General features: G+C 48.8%; 1 protein-coding gene across 3 annotated transcripts in view; it reads left to right on the forward strand.

Annotated features, from left to right (window-relative positions):
• Positions 1-15,196, forward strand: part of TULP3 (TUB like protein 3) — a 498,377-nt gene that overhangs the window by 271,735 nt on the left and 211,446 nt on the right. The window lies entirely within an intron of this gene.

The raw sequence follows: 15,196 nt of genomic DNA on the forward strand, positions 1-15,196 counted from the left end.
AGACCCAGCCCTCCCGGTATGCTTGTGTATAATGAGTATACATCAAGGATTACTTCCACCCACTCCACATCTGCACTTTTACTTAAAATTCCACAAGTGTCCTTGATGTAAGATGGTAAGTTTTTGACCAAAGGCTGTAAAAACAGGTCTATGTATACAGATATTCTCTCTGTGGGAGACCCAATCCCTGAAATAATGGGTCTCCTACTGTAGTGCTCATGGACAAACTGGACTATATTCAAGAAATAGACAGCTATCAGACACTACCGCTTAGGTAAAACGTAGCAGTAACCCCATGAAAGCTACAATTGAAACAGTAGAGAACAGATTAGACATTGGAAGGATCTATATCTCACTTTGGACCTTGTATTTAAATATTTTCTGAATGAGAACCCAACAAGTCCCTGTATTTACACTTTACCGAAAATACATAAGGGGGTGGGTTTCCCACCAGGGACACTCATTATTTCATTATTTCAGTTGTTACGTTACACCATTAGAAAAAACAGGATAGAGTATATGTCCTTTATCATTAGTGGATCCTAATACCATTTGCGATAACTGAATTGCTAGCAGATCTCAGAGAAGACTAGAGGCTTTGGTATTACCAAGCTCATCCAGATGTAAGTTAAAGTCTCCTAATAAGGTAAAGTTAGCTTTGATACTAGCCAGGTTTTCAGCAACTTCAGGAAGGGACTGAAGAAATTTGCCGCTTGAGCCAGGTGGTTTATAAACTAAAATACCTGTGAAAGTGCTTGTGGGGTAAAACGAGACTTTCACATTCTAGTACTTGTGCAAGTTCAATAAGATGGCTAAAAACATCTTTCAGGATAATTGCAATGCCACCACCCTTAATCTCGCGATCTATGTGTTTGGATATAATATCCAGGGAGGAGAGCTTAAGCAAGGTCTGGCCCTGATTCTGCATGTAACCAAGTGTTCGAGGCATGTGGGCTGCTGAATTCATATCTGTGCATAGATCGCCGCCTAGTGTTGGGTCCGGATGTTTGCACGTTGTTGTCCTGGAAGAGTCTTCGAAGTATCCTGGGATAGGTGACTCCTCCCCTGGACTACAGAGCGCATGGGCATCCTCTCCATCCTCAGATTGTTTTTTTCCGCCATTGGGTTCGGATGTGCTTATCTTGACTCAAGTTAGGAAAAACTTTTTACAGGCCAAAAGGCCTTTAGTTCGCGTCGGTACTGTTCCCGATCGGTATCGATAGTTATTTGTTAGTTTACTAACTTCCAGACCAACTTTTTCGCATCATACCCGACCATCGACCCGACATTGACGATGGAATCGAGGACGCCCTTCAAGCGGTGCCCTGTATGCAATGTGAAATATCCCCATGTCGACGTCCACCCGGTGTGCAACAAATGCCTTTCACCGGATCACGACGAGTCCACATGTATGGCCTGTGCCCGATTCCGATCCAAGAAGACTCTCCGGAATCGTCGAGCAGCGAGGCTCGAAGCGCAGCAAGCGGCACCGGCCCCGACCGACATCTTCAACGCCGAGGACGAAGATGTGCAAGACGTGGAGAACCTACCCTCCAGCCCCGCTTCCGAACACGACTCCGGATCGGAAGACGTCGAAGAACAACTCTTTCACAGAGACGAAGCCGACACCGAGGTAGGAGACTACAATGAGGCCTTAGGGGCCGAAGAAAGTAGCTCCGGTGACGAGCAAGGCCTACCCGTACAGACTGTGGATATCCCAGTGCGTCAGTCTGTGGCTCCGGTCGAGGGATCGCCTTCGGGCCTTACCCAAGACCTATCCCGCATCCATTCGGCCCCGCCCTCTGGCCCGGCCTCGGACATTCAGCGGCAGCCTTTACTACCCAAAACGGCTGGTTTCCCTTCATCGAAACCGAAAGCCGTATCGGTTCAGCAGAAACCGAAACTGAAAGTCACACTGGTCGGATCGAAGCCCACCACACCTTCGACGCCAGCCAAACCCGTCGGCACCGACCGCACCAAACGGGACTTCGGTGCCGAGCTTGCAGCAGCCGACGTCGGCGCCAACGCACGGAAAAAGACCATCGGTACCGCCAAACCGCCTCGGCTCCCGGCACCGAAACAATCGGCTCCGACCACAAAGGTCAAATTGGCTGCTGGATCTCACACCACTTCGAAAACAGCACCAAAGGCACAATCATCGACTCCGTCGACAGCTACTACCTCTCCTCGACTCGATGACCCCGTGGCACTGAAGAAGTCCACGCCTGCCTCAACGGAACCGGTCGGCGCCAAAGAACCGTCGGCGTTCCAGGTGCGGCAAGTTTCAGCATCCTTGCAACGCATCAAAGATAAGGCGGCCCTCCAGGACACATCAAGCTCCGAGCCGAAAAAGGCTCAAAAAGCTTCTCCGGCACCGGCCAACATCACTTTTGGCCTGCCACCATCCACGGCGCCAAAACTGTTCGAAATCAGAACACGTGTCACCCACACCAGGATCACACCGGCAGAACACTCTCCTACGGAGACGTCGCCATCACACATCATCGATGCCGCAACAGGCAGAATGATGCTTCACAAGAGGAAGATAACTTCCGAGCCAGCTTTGGACTCCTACCGGATCCCACTAAAGAAAAAGCTGCCAGTGGATTCGGAACCAATTCTTTACGAGCCTCTCCATACCTCTTACCAAGATCCACAGTCCTTCTCTCCGACACACTCCGAAACAGACGTTTTGGAGGACTACATAGGTGACCACGTCCCCTATCCCGGAGAAATGGACCCTGAAGGCCAACAGGACCCTGACCAAGCTTGGGATGACCCTGTGGACTCAAACGCACCTATGGATACGCAGGACACGCAGCTATATGGTGCAAAAACGTCTCCCACAGAGGACACTGCCGCATTCAACGCCCTCATTGAACGTGCTGCGGCCAATCATGGTGTTCAACTCCACTCTGACACCATCGAGGACGATTTTCTCATGGATACTTTCTCATCCTCAGAAAGACATATTAAAACTCTACCCATGCTGAAAGGTGTCCTCAAACCAGCAAAGGACATTTTCAAAGAACCCACCAGGGCAAGAGTAATAAACCCCAGAATCGACAAAAAATATAGGTCAGCGCCTGGGGATCCTACCTATATTAGAGGACAGTTGCCTCTGGATTCCATAGTAGTCGCGAATGCTCATAAACGGGCGCACTCGCAGACGACTGGGGATGCTCCTCCCCCGGACAAAGAGTCCAAGGTGTTAGAGACCTCCGGCAAACGGGTTGCAGCCCAAGCAGCTAACATATGGCGTATTGCCAATACTCAGGCGCTCCTGGCTCGCTACGACCGAGCGCATTATGACACACTAGAAACCTTACTACAACATCTCCCTGACCAATACAAAGAGGGAGCAGAGATCCTCATCAGAGAGGGACAACTCCTCACAAACGCATCCATCAAGTGTGCACTGGATGCCGCAGATACAGCTGCCAGAGCCATAAACACTAGCGTCATGTTACGACGACACGCCTGGTTACGAATCTCCGGATTCAAACCTGAGGTGCAAAATAACATCCTCAACCAGCCGGTCAACCCAGACTACTTATTCGGGCCAGAGGTTGACACCACACTAGAAAAAATAAAAAAGGACACAGACACTGCAAAGTCCATGGGGGCTCTCCAAACGCAGACCTTTCGGAGTGGCTCCTTTTGTCGCCCCGGCAATAGAGGAGCAGGTAGAGGACAGGGGTCACAGCAAACCTACAACAAGGGCAACACCCAAAGTACCTTCGATAAAAACACCAGGGGTGGATATCGTGGTTCAAGCACAAAGGGCAGAGGACGCGAATACGGCAATACTAGATCCTCTCCCAAGAACAAACAGTGACGCCCTCTCCCTTCCTCCCGACCACACAACACCTGTCGGGGGAAGGTTGCAAAAGTTCCTGTCCACGTGGAACTCCATCACAGGTGGGTCAAAGATATTATCAAACACGGTTACTGCCTAGAATTAACCTCTACTCCACCCACAATACCCCCAAAACACCGTCCTATGTCCTCAGAGCACTTAGCGCTATTACAGCAGGAAGTGCTAAGTATGCTGCAAAAAGGCGCAATAGAGGTCGTACCCGTCCACGAGCAAGGTACAGGGGTGTACTCCCTGTACTTTTTAATACCAAAAAAGGACGGGTCACTCAGACCTATACTAGACCTGAGACCCCTCAACCGCTATATTCTTTCGGAGCATTTCCACATGCTCACCCTGCAACAAGTCCTCCCACTGCTCAAACAGGGAGACTTCCTGGCCACACTAGACCTCAAAGATGCGTATTTCCACATACCCATTCACCCATCACACAGGAAATATCTCAGGTTCACTATTCAAGGGCAGCACTACCAATTCAAGGTTCTTCCCTTCGGCGTGACAACGGCGCCCAGGGTTTTCACAAAGTGCCTAGCTACTGTGGCTGCACATCTACGGAGGCAACACATTCATGTCTACCCCTACCTGGACGACTGGCTTGTTCAGGCAAAGTCAGCCCAGCAATGTGCCAACCACATGTCCCGCACCATTCACCTTCTTCACAGTCTGGGGTTCTCACTAAATTACCCAAAATCACATCTCCAACCCGCACACGTACAACAGTACCTAGGTGCGACCATAGACACTCTGGCGGCCACAGCTCAGCCAAATTTAGTGAGAATCAACAGCATGCAAATGCTGATTTCCAAGTTCAAACCCCAACACTCCCTTCCCGCGCGAGTGTTTATGCAGTTGATAGGCATGATGGCCTTCATTTTCATAGTCCCACCGCTTCAGGAGTGCTTAGCACGTCAATGGAATCAGGCTCAAGGGCAACTAAAAGACCTAGTGTTGGTGAGCGGTCGGGCATACATCTCTCTGCATTGGTGGAATCCACAAAACCTTTGCAAGGGCCGACCGTTCCAAGAGCCAGTTCCACAAATAATACTGACAGCGGACGCGTCTCTCCAGGGATGGGGAGCTCATGTACTCAACTACACAGTGCAGGGACTATGGACAAAACAACAAAAGAAGATGCACATCAACCTTCTAGAACTGATGGCAATCTTCCTGGCTATGAAAGCATTCAAAGTACACTTGTGCAACAAAGTCGTGTTGATCCGGACGGACAACATGACCGCCATGTACTACATACAGAAACAGGGAGGAACACACTCTCCACAGTTGTCTCATCTGGCTCAGAGCATGTGGAAGTGGGCCATTCAGAGGAACATGTTCCTCATGGCGGAACACCTCCCCGGCAAGGACAACCAGATGGCGGATCTGCTCAGCAGACACAGCCACCAGATGCACGAGTGGGAGCTGCACCCATCAGTACTCCAACCGTACTTCCAGCGGTGGGGTCATCCAGAGATAGACCTCTTCGGCACAAGCGAAAACGCAAAATGCCAAAGCTTTGCCGCCAGGTTCCCACATCCGCAGTCGCAGGGCAATGCGATATGGATGAACTGGTCCGGCAGATTTGCGTACGCTTTTCCCCCAGCACCATTGATACCGCTGGTGGCACGCAAACTCAGACAACACTCACTGACACTCGTCCTGGTTGCTCCAACGTGGGCACGCCAGCCATGGTACACCACCTTTCTCGAACTTTCCGTGGTGCCGCATCAAAGGCTGCGGATCAAACCCGTGCATTTGACGCAGAACCATGGAGAGATTCAGCACCCAGATCCGCAACAGCTGAACCTGGCAATCTGGCTCCTGAAGTCCTAGAATTTGGCTACCTTAACCTGCCACCTGACTGTATGGACATCATTAAGGAGGCCAAGAGACCCACTACCAGAGCTTGCTATGCAGCCAAATGGAAAAGATTCGTCATTTATTGCAATAATAATGACATAAACCCGCTAGACGCATCCATCCAAAACATAATCTGTTACCTCTTACACCTATACCGATGCAATCTGGCATACACCTCTATACGTGTCCATTTGACCGCAATATCAGCCTATCTCCAAAACAGGCAGCACCTCTCTTTATTCCGAGTGCCGGCCATAAAAGCATTCTTGGAAGGACTCAAACGAGTAATTCCTCCAAGCCACCCACCGGCTCCAATGTGGAACCTCAACTTGGTCCTCACACGCCTGATGGGTCCACCCTTCGAACCTCTGCACTCATGCGAGATTCAATTCCTCACCTGGAAAGTAGCTTTCCTAGTAGCAATCACTTCTTTGAGAAGAGTTAGTGAACTCCAGGCACTAACCATTCAAGAGCCATTCATACAGGTTCACACAAACAGGGTCGTACTACGTACCAACCCCAAATTCATGCCCAAGGTGATATCGCAGTTCCACATAAACCAAACTATTGAACTGCCTGTTTTCTTTCAAAACCCACAAACTGTCGCAGAAAGAGCACTCCATACACTAGATGTAAAGAGGGCCCTCATGTACTATATCGACAGGACTAAAGTCTTTAGAAAAACAAAACAACTTTTCGTTGCCTTTGCCCCACACCACAAAGGTAACGCTATCTCCAAAGCAGGTATAGCTAGATGGATCGTTAAATGTATTCAAATTTGCTATCAAAAGGCTAAACGCACATTAACGATTCCCCCACGAGCCCACTCAACACGTAAGTTAGGGGCTTCCATTGCTTTCCTAGGAAACATTCCTTTGCATGATATATGTAGAGCAGCCACCTGGTCCACTACACATACATTTACCAAACACTATTGTGTAGATGTGCAATCAAAACAGCAGGCAGCTGTAGGACAGGCTGTTCTCAAAACTCTTTTTCAGACCGCTGCAGCTGGCACTGGTAGCCGCCGCTAATAGAGGGCACTGCTATGTATTCTATGCACAGATATGAATTCAGCAGCCCACATGCCTCGAACTGAATATGCTACTTACCAGTATGCATCTGTTCTTGGCATGTAGGGCTGCTGACATTCATATCGCCCTCCCTCCTCCCCGGCGCCTGTAGCAGCTGCAGCTCTCAGAATTACTGTAAGCATGGTCATCACTTTCTGTATCTACTCCATCACTGCCACAATGGCGAAAAACAATCTGAGGATGGAGAGGATGCCCATGCGCACTGTAGTCCAGGGGAGGAGTCACCTATCCCAGGATACTTCGAAGACTCTTCCAGGACAACAACGTGCAAACATCCGGACCCAACACTAGGCGGCGATCTATGCACAGATATGAATGTCAGCAGCCCTACATGCCAAGAACAGATGCATACTGGTAAGTAGCATATTCATTCTGTCAAAAATACAGTATCCGGTTTTTCCTCTTCTAGAAATGTAAAAAGTTCTAACTTATGTTTTGGTAGCAATCTGCTGTTGATCAGAAAAATCCTATGAATAAGTTTGCACGTAGGTAGGTGGCTTGGGGTCAATGAACTGAGGGAGGGAAAACAAACAGTGTCTGCAAGTAATTTCTCCTTTAGGTTGGCAGATGGAATGAAGAACACTTTTTTGTAGAAGACCCTTGCAGCACTAACAGTTGTGCTGGAAAATACTTAGGCTTACTTACTTGAAAGGCACCAGAGTCATTGAACCCATATGCCAGGCGCACTCGTAAGCTGCGCATCCACACAACGGTTCTGATGGATACATCTGCCAGTGGATTCCTCACCTTGTGAATATCCCCTGCGCCAGCCACATTCAGAAACTTTTGTAGCAGTCCACGCCGATGAGGTCGAAGACGACGTCACAGAGACACGGCTCCGCTCGTGACTCCGCTTACGTCACCGGATCCATAAGAAGACCTCATCGGCGTGATGACGTCCGTTCCTTTTTTTCTGCGCCGTCGACGCTAACGGTTTTCGGGACTCTCCCTGTATCTTTAGTTGGATACTTTGTTTTCTGCTGGTATCTTTCTCTTTCTTCTTGCCTGCAGCTGAAGATGTCGACAAAGAAGTCCGGGTTTAAACCTTGCAGGGAGTGTGGTAAGTACATGTCGATAACGGATCCGCATGAGGACTGTGTATGGTGCCTTTCATCGGACCACGATGTCGAAAGATGTTCTTGCTGTCACAAGATGAGCACAAAGGCTCTGAAGGAGAGGGAGGCCAAATTATTCATCGCTAGGATGAAAAAGGAGAAGAGAGGTTGGAGAAGATCAAGATCGAGGTCGACGTCTGGGCATGCTTCCAAGTCCAAGAAACATAAGAAAAAGAAGAGGCATGGATCTCGACATCACTCGGACAGGGATGCAGCTCTGAGATCGACCTCACCTTCTCGACGTCGTAAGAACTTTGTATCTCCTTCCCCTGTTTCTGTTCCTGATTCTCCTGTTGGCCTGACATCGCCTGCTGCTTCACCGGAGCATTCTCCGGCTCCGGCCCTGGCTCCATCTCCGACGCCAGCTCCATCTCCGGCTCTGGCTTCGTCTCTGGTTCCAATTGAAGATCTTCCAGCGCCGGACGAGTCTTCGACTCCACAGATTCCACCGTCGGCGCTGATCGGCCCGAGTCCGGTGATGCCTCAGCCTGAGCCATATCCTTCGTTTCCATGCCCAGGTCAAGATACGACGCATTATTTGAATGCGACGTATGGGGTCTTTTCCAGAGCCTTGTACCCCTTCGGTGCGCCTTCGGGTCCCATGGGTCCTATGGCTTTCAGCTTGAGAGCTCCTCAAGCTTACCCTCAGGCTCCCTTCATGCCATTTTTTCCGGCGCCGCCGTCTTGGCATTTACCGGCGCCGAGGACATCGACGCCGCTTCCATCTTCACCGGCGCGCGACTCGGCCTCGTTTGACGCCGGCTGCTCCTTTGGATCCACACTTGACGCCGGCTCTGGCACCGTCTGATTCGGTTACGGCGCCGCCGACTCCTGCTGAGAGAATCAGATCCAGGAGGGAGGGTCAAAGGGTACTGGAGGAACCGAGGTACCAGATGGAGGAAGTGGAAGAAGGTGAGCTGATGGAATCAGACTATCTCTTTGAGGAATTGAAGGAGGCTAGTGGCCTGGACTTTTCACCTGAATGGGAGATTACTTCTCCTGCTGATGCTCCTTCAAAGGATGTGGCTCCCTACGACTCTGTTATTAAAAAGGCGGCTGAGCTTATGGATCTGCAGTTACCATCCGCAGAGTTTAAACCAAACATCCTTACAGAGGTTCTACACTCTCCCTCCTCTGTATTGGAGCCCTTGCTTCCTTTTAATGACGCCATTATTGAACCGGTAATGGAAGTATGGCGTAAGCCCTTCTCTGCTCCTGCGGTCTCTAAGGTTGTTGCAAGGAGATATAGGGCGGCTCCAGGGGACCCAGACTTTCTGACCTCCCATCCTTCCTCGGAGAGTCTGGTGGTTCAGGTTGCCTGTTCCAAAAGATCTTCAGGTGCTTTTCCCCAAGTCCCGAGTGACAGGGATGCAAAGAAATTAGACCAATCGGCCAAGAAGGTCTTCTCTTCTGCCAGTATGGCTTTAAAATCGACACATGCCACCTGTCTTTTGGGCCGATATATCAATGCTCTTATGGATTCAGCAAAACAACTGGCCCCAAAACTGTTAGAAGAAGATAGATTGAACTTTAATGAGGTGCTGTCGGACACCCAGGTGGCTGCACGTCAGGTAATCCAAAGCGGCTTGGATACCGCTGACTCTGTCGCAAGGATTATGGGCTCTTCTGTTGCCACAAGGAGGAGTGCGTGGCTCAAGTCATCAGAGTTCTCCCCTGATGTGCAGGCAACGCTCCTGGACTTGCCTTTCGACGGCTCTGGTCTTTTTGGTAAGAAAGCGGATGCTGCACTTGAAAGATTTAAAGAGAGCAAAGCCACGGCCAAAACTCTGGGTCTGCAAACTCAGCCTAGGGGTTCGTTCAGGAGGTACAGGGGCTTAGGAAGGTCATCCTTTCATACTTACAGGCAGCCCCAGCAGCAGCAACAGCAGCAGAACACTCTGTATAAGAGCTACAGAGGCAGAATCGGAGGTTGTGCTCGAGGTCGGCAGCTCTCCTCCTCCTCCTCCTCCTCCTCCTCCTCCTGCTCCTGCTCCTCTTCCTCTTCCTCAGTCCCTCCCACCAATGCAAAGCAGCTCTAGATCCACCATCATGCTGGTCCTGTGGGGGGCTGGCTTACCCATTTTCTACAAGATTGGTAATCGGTTACTTCAGACCTTTGGGTTCTAGATCTTGTAGAAAATGGGTACGCCCTTCCCTTTCGGGAATTTCCTCCAAATTACCCTCCTTGCCAAGGTGCTTGCTCGAAGGACCATCTTCTTCTTCTCCAGGAGGAGGTCCTAACGTTGCTAAAAAAAAAAGGTGCGATAGAGGTGGTTCCGGAGCAGGAAAGGGGTCAGGGATGCTACTCCCGGTATTTCCTGATTCCAAAGAAGGATGGCAGGCTACGTCCAATCCTGGACCTCAGGATCTTGAATCTTTTCTAAAGCAAGAGAAGTTCAAGATGCTCACCCTTGCCCAGGTTCTTCAAGCGCTGCATCAGGAAGACTGGATGGTGTCGATCGACTTGCAGGATGCGTATTTCTACATCCCCATCCTAAAGTTGCACAGGACGTATCTTCGGTTTACGGTAGGGTTGCAACATTATCAGTTTGCGGTCCGTCCGTTTGGTCTTACTACTGCACCTCGAGTCTTCACCAAGGTGATGGCAGTGGTGGCAGCCCATCTCAGAAGCAGAGTCGCCAGAGAGGGTGCTTCATCATCTGCAGGATACAACTCAGCTGTTGTACAAATTGGGTTTCTCGATAAACGTGCCCAAATCTCACCTGGTGCTCTCTCAGCGCAACCTGTTCATAGGGACGGTACTGGACACTACTGTGTGTCGAGCATTCCCATCTCCGCAAAGGATTCTCGACATTCAGGAAATGATTCCCTTGTTTTACAATGGAGCGGTCGTTCCAGTCCTGAAGGTCCTTCGTCTGCTCGGTCTGTTGGCCTCCTGCATTCTGTTGGTCAACCATGCACGCTGGCATATGAGGGCACTCCAGTGGTGCCTCCGCAGGCAGTGGTATCAGCACAAGGGAGATCTCAGGGAGTTTGTGAGGATCTCCAGAGAAGCTGCAGCCGATCTGTCTTGGTGGAGTGTGGAGGGCAACCTGTCTCAAGGAAAGCCCTTTCATCTACCTCCATCGGTGGCCACAGTGATAACGGATGCATCCACTTTAGGGTGGGGTGCGCATCTGGGGGATCTGGAGATCAAGGGTCTTTGGTCTCCGGAGGAAAGGTTGCTTCACATCAACCTTCTGGAATTGCGGGCGATACGTTTGGCGCTCAAGGCTTTCCTCCCTTCCCTTCGCGGTCAGTCGGTTCAAGTCTTGACGGACAACACTACCGCGATGTGGTATGTCAACAAGCAGGGAGGAGTGGGGTCGCATTGTCTCTGCAGAGAGGCTCTGCGTCTCTGGTCCTGGGTCCAGGATCATCAGATTTGTCTGATGGCAAATCATCTGGCGGGAGTTCTGAACGTGTGTGCAGACAGTCTCAGTCGGAAGTTCTCCGCCGACCACGAGTGGAGGCTCCATCCGGAGGTGATTCGTCATGTCTTTCGGACGTGGGGAACTCCTCGGTTGGACCTGTTTGCCACTCACGAGAACGCTCATTGCCCGTCATTCTGCAGTCTCCAGTATCAGATGCAGGGAGCTTTAGGGGACGCGTTTCAGTTGAGATGGGACTCGCATCTCCTTTACGCGTTTCCTCCCATACCCATGATTCCTCGGGTACTGAGGAAGATACGCCAAGACCGGGCCCAAGTCATATTGATCGCCCCGGATTGGCCAAGAAGGGTGTGGTATACAGATCTTCTCCACCTCTCCTCGTGCCCTCCACTCCGTCTCCCTCTCAGGGCAGACCTCCTCTCTCAGATGGAGGGGCAGGTTCTACACCCCCATCTCCAGAGCTTACACCTTCATGCCTGGAGATTGAACGGGGCAAACTGAATTCTTTTTCTCTCCCGCCAGATGTGGTAGATGTAATTTTGCCTGCCCGACGTCATTCCACCAAATCTATCTATTCCTATAGATAGTCTAAATTTATTATTTGGTGCGGAGAGAAATCTATTGACCCTTTGAAGGCTCGTTTATCCAACATCCTTCCGTTTGCTCTTTCACTTGCTCAGCAAGGTTTTGCTGTAGCCACTGTGAAGGGATATCTTTCGGCCTTGTCGGCTTTCCTTTGCTTGCCGGATCAGCCGTCATTCACCTATTGTTTTACGATTTCTGAAGCGCCTTACAAACAAGTTTCCGCCTACTCCTTACATTGTACCTCAATTGTACCTCAATGGGATTAAAATCTTGTCTTAACTTACTTGATGGGTTCTCCGTTCGAGCCCTTACACAAGTGTCCCTTGAGACTATTGTCTTTCAAAACGTTTTTTCTCATTGCGATCACCTCGGCAAGGAGGGTAAGTGAGCTTCAAGCTCTGAGTTCAAAACCTCCGTTCTTGACCATTCATGCTGAAAGAATGGTACTCAGGACCAGGGCTGCTTTTCTGCCTAAGGTGGTAACTCCTTTCCATTTGGGGCAGTCCATTCCCCTTCCTACCTTCTATCCTCCCCCTCACCCTTCCAAAGAGGAGGAGCGGCTTCACCGCTTGGACCCTAAGAGGGCAGTGAGCTTCTACCTTGATAGGACTAAAGACTTTCGAGTGGACGACCAGCTCTTTGTGGGCTTTGTTGGCTGCAGGAAAGGCAGAGCGGTGCACAAGCACACCCTTTCCAGATGGATTGTCTTGTGCATCAAGATATGTTACTCTTTGGCCGGTAAGGAACCTCCAGAGGGTTTAAGGGCTCATTCTACTAGGGCTAAGTCTTCTACGTCTGCCTTGTCTAGAGGTGTTTCTGTGGAGGACATTTGTAGGGCGGCAAATTGGGCCTCCCTCCACACCTTCGCGAAGCATTACTGCTTGGATCCTGAAGTGAGGAGGGACGGACATTTTGCTCGTTCCGTTCTTCAGGACTTTCTGGTATAGAAGGGTGGACACCCTCCTCCGGGAGTGGGACTGCTGTGGGAATCTTTTCACAAGGTGAGGAATCCACTGGCAGATGTATCCATCAGAAGAACAAGTTACTTACCTTTGGTAACGCTTTTTCTGGTGGATACAGTATCTGCCTGTGGATTCCTCACTGACCCACCCGCCTCCCCGTTGTCCACCCTTGTATACCTACAATTATAATGATGGGGTTTCAAAACTTATTTGTTACTGTTAAAGGCAGTGTTATTTCTTTTGCCTTCCTATTTATTCTCCACACTGTGTGTGTGTTGCTTTGTATATTATGTACTTTGTATACTGTGTATATATTGCTGTCACTGCGTCCGTGTGCCTCGAAGGCACGGAAAAAAAGGGTGGAACTGACGTCATCACGCCGACGAGATCTTCTTATGGATCCGGTGGCGTCAGCGGAGTTGCGAGCGGAGCCGTGTCTGTGACGTCGTCTTCGACCTCATCAGCGTGGACTGCTACAAAAGTTTCCGAATGTTGCTGGCGCAGGGGATATTCACAAGGTGAGGAATCCACAGGCAGATACTTTATCCACCAGAAAAAGCGTTACCGAAAGTAAGTAACTTGTTTGTCTCGTTTATAGTGAGAGCCCAGAGACACTAGAGCGATAACCAAAATGGCATCTCGCGGCATTTCAAATTATATTACAGCAACTTGAATTTAGCACCTAAAGTGGCTCAGACTAGAGTTTGATTAGTTCATCTTACTTGTTAAAGCAGTGGCAAGATAATGTACGAGGTTGAAGTTATGGACAGGGGGAGGATGTGAAGAAAAGCAGTTTAAGAATTTCTTTCTACCTGAGAGTAAAATTATTTTACACTTTTTATTGTTAATATATTAAGGAAGTTTCATTTTTTTAAACTATGTAGATGTAATTGTTACATTTTCAAAATAGTTGCTTACAAAATAAGTGTTTTTCCAAAGGTGCTAAAGAATTAAAAAATATTCTCTCACTACTTTGCATATCTTTTAGAAAATATGACTATTTGGCTAAAGGATTCTGTGCAACTTATTTACGTAAAGCTTGGCTTATTTCTGTTTCTACATTCAAAGATCTGAAATTCGCTTTCCAACTGATTGGGAAACAGAGAGAGCTATAGAGGGCTCTTAAACATAGAATTTTCAGATTTGTGAGCAGTATTTGTTCTAGTTCTGTATGTTAGCTTATGATACCTCCAGGTGAGCAAGGTCTAAGAGTATCAGTATCACAATTAACGTAATATTTTCTCTACAGTCATTTCTACGTCTGCCCTAGTGAGCCAAAGGGCCATATTCCAGATGACCTCATGCCTTTTATGCTTTCACAAGCATGTCATTCAATGAGGAAATTGTGAATATAGCTTTCTCATCAATAAAAGCAGATAAACAACTCAGTCCAAAGAACTCTCTTCATTGAGCATGTTTGCTCTATCTTAGGAGAGACACTTTACAGGAGTTATGCCACGGGTTCGGGATATTCAAATTATCATGACCATAAGCTCAGCGATGGCACTGTGTGCTTCCTAGAATTCAATGGTTTATAGTCCAAGGAAGGCAAAGAAAATCATCCTTCTGGAACCTGCTCCTTAATGAGAAGTTGCTCACTAATAGTCCCACCCCCCTTTTTACAGATCATGGGCAGAGAAGGGGAATTGGGAGGGACGATGGTGCAGATGAGAGCCCAAAAGCAGATTGCTTAGTAACTCCAGTCTCTGCTCCTTTTGCACATCACATTCAGCTAGTCTTTATCAAAAACAGCAATGTTTCCAAAATCCATAATTCAATGGTATGAATTCCTTTGAATTAGTTTTCCAACCAGTGGAATAAAGAAAATGTTAACCAGTAATCTTCGTTATAATCCCATCATGTTATCTCCTGGGTTTGGTGATACTTAAAAACTAATGGCTCTTTGATCTATTGTTTTTTTGCCAGTAGGGATACCATATGCTGTGTTACCTGTACTATCAAACACCCAAAAAGTTTAATATATTTCTATTTAAGGAGCTGAGGATGAGTATGTTGTATGCATGTGGGAAAGGAGTACAAATAAGAGCATGGAATCGGATGCATTAGCCACTTTTTTTAAAATGTATTGCTGTGGCAGTGCTTCGTGTCCTACCAGTAGGAGGTAGAGGTGCACCATAGTATGTAATAGACGAGTACCTCTTTTTCACTCCACTGCAAAAGAGCTCATTCCTTTATTGCTCAAAAGCGACCCACTATGGCTGTGTGGGGTCTGTCATGCGTCAAAGTATATCATTTCCCTCTACTCATTTCTTTTAGCAAAGCTGCTGGAAATCATCCGGTGCGTTACTAAACA

This window comes from Triturus cristatus, chromosome 4_1 (genome assembly GCF_964204655.1).
Source record: "Triturus cristatus chromosome 4_1, aTriCri1.1, whole genome shotgun sequence".
In the NCBI taxonomy this organism is placed as follows: Eukaryota; Metazoa; Chordata; class Amphibia; order Caudata; family Salamandridae; genus Triturus; species Triturus cristatus.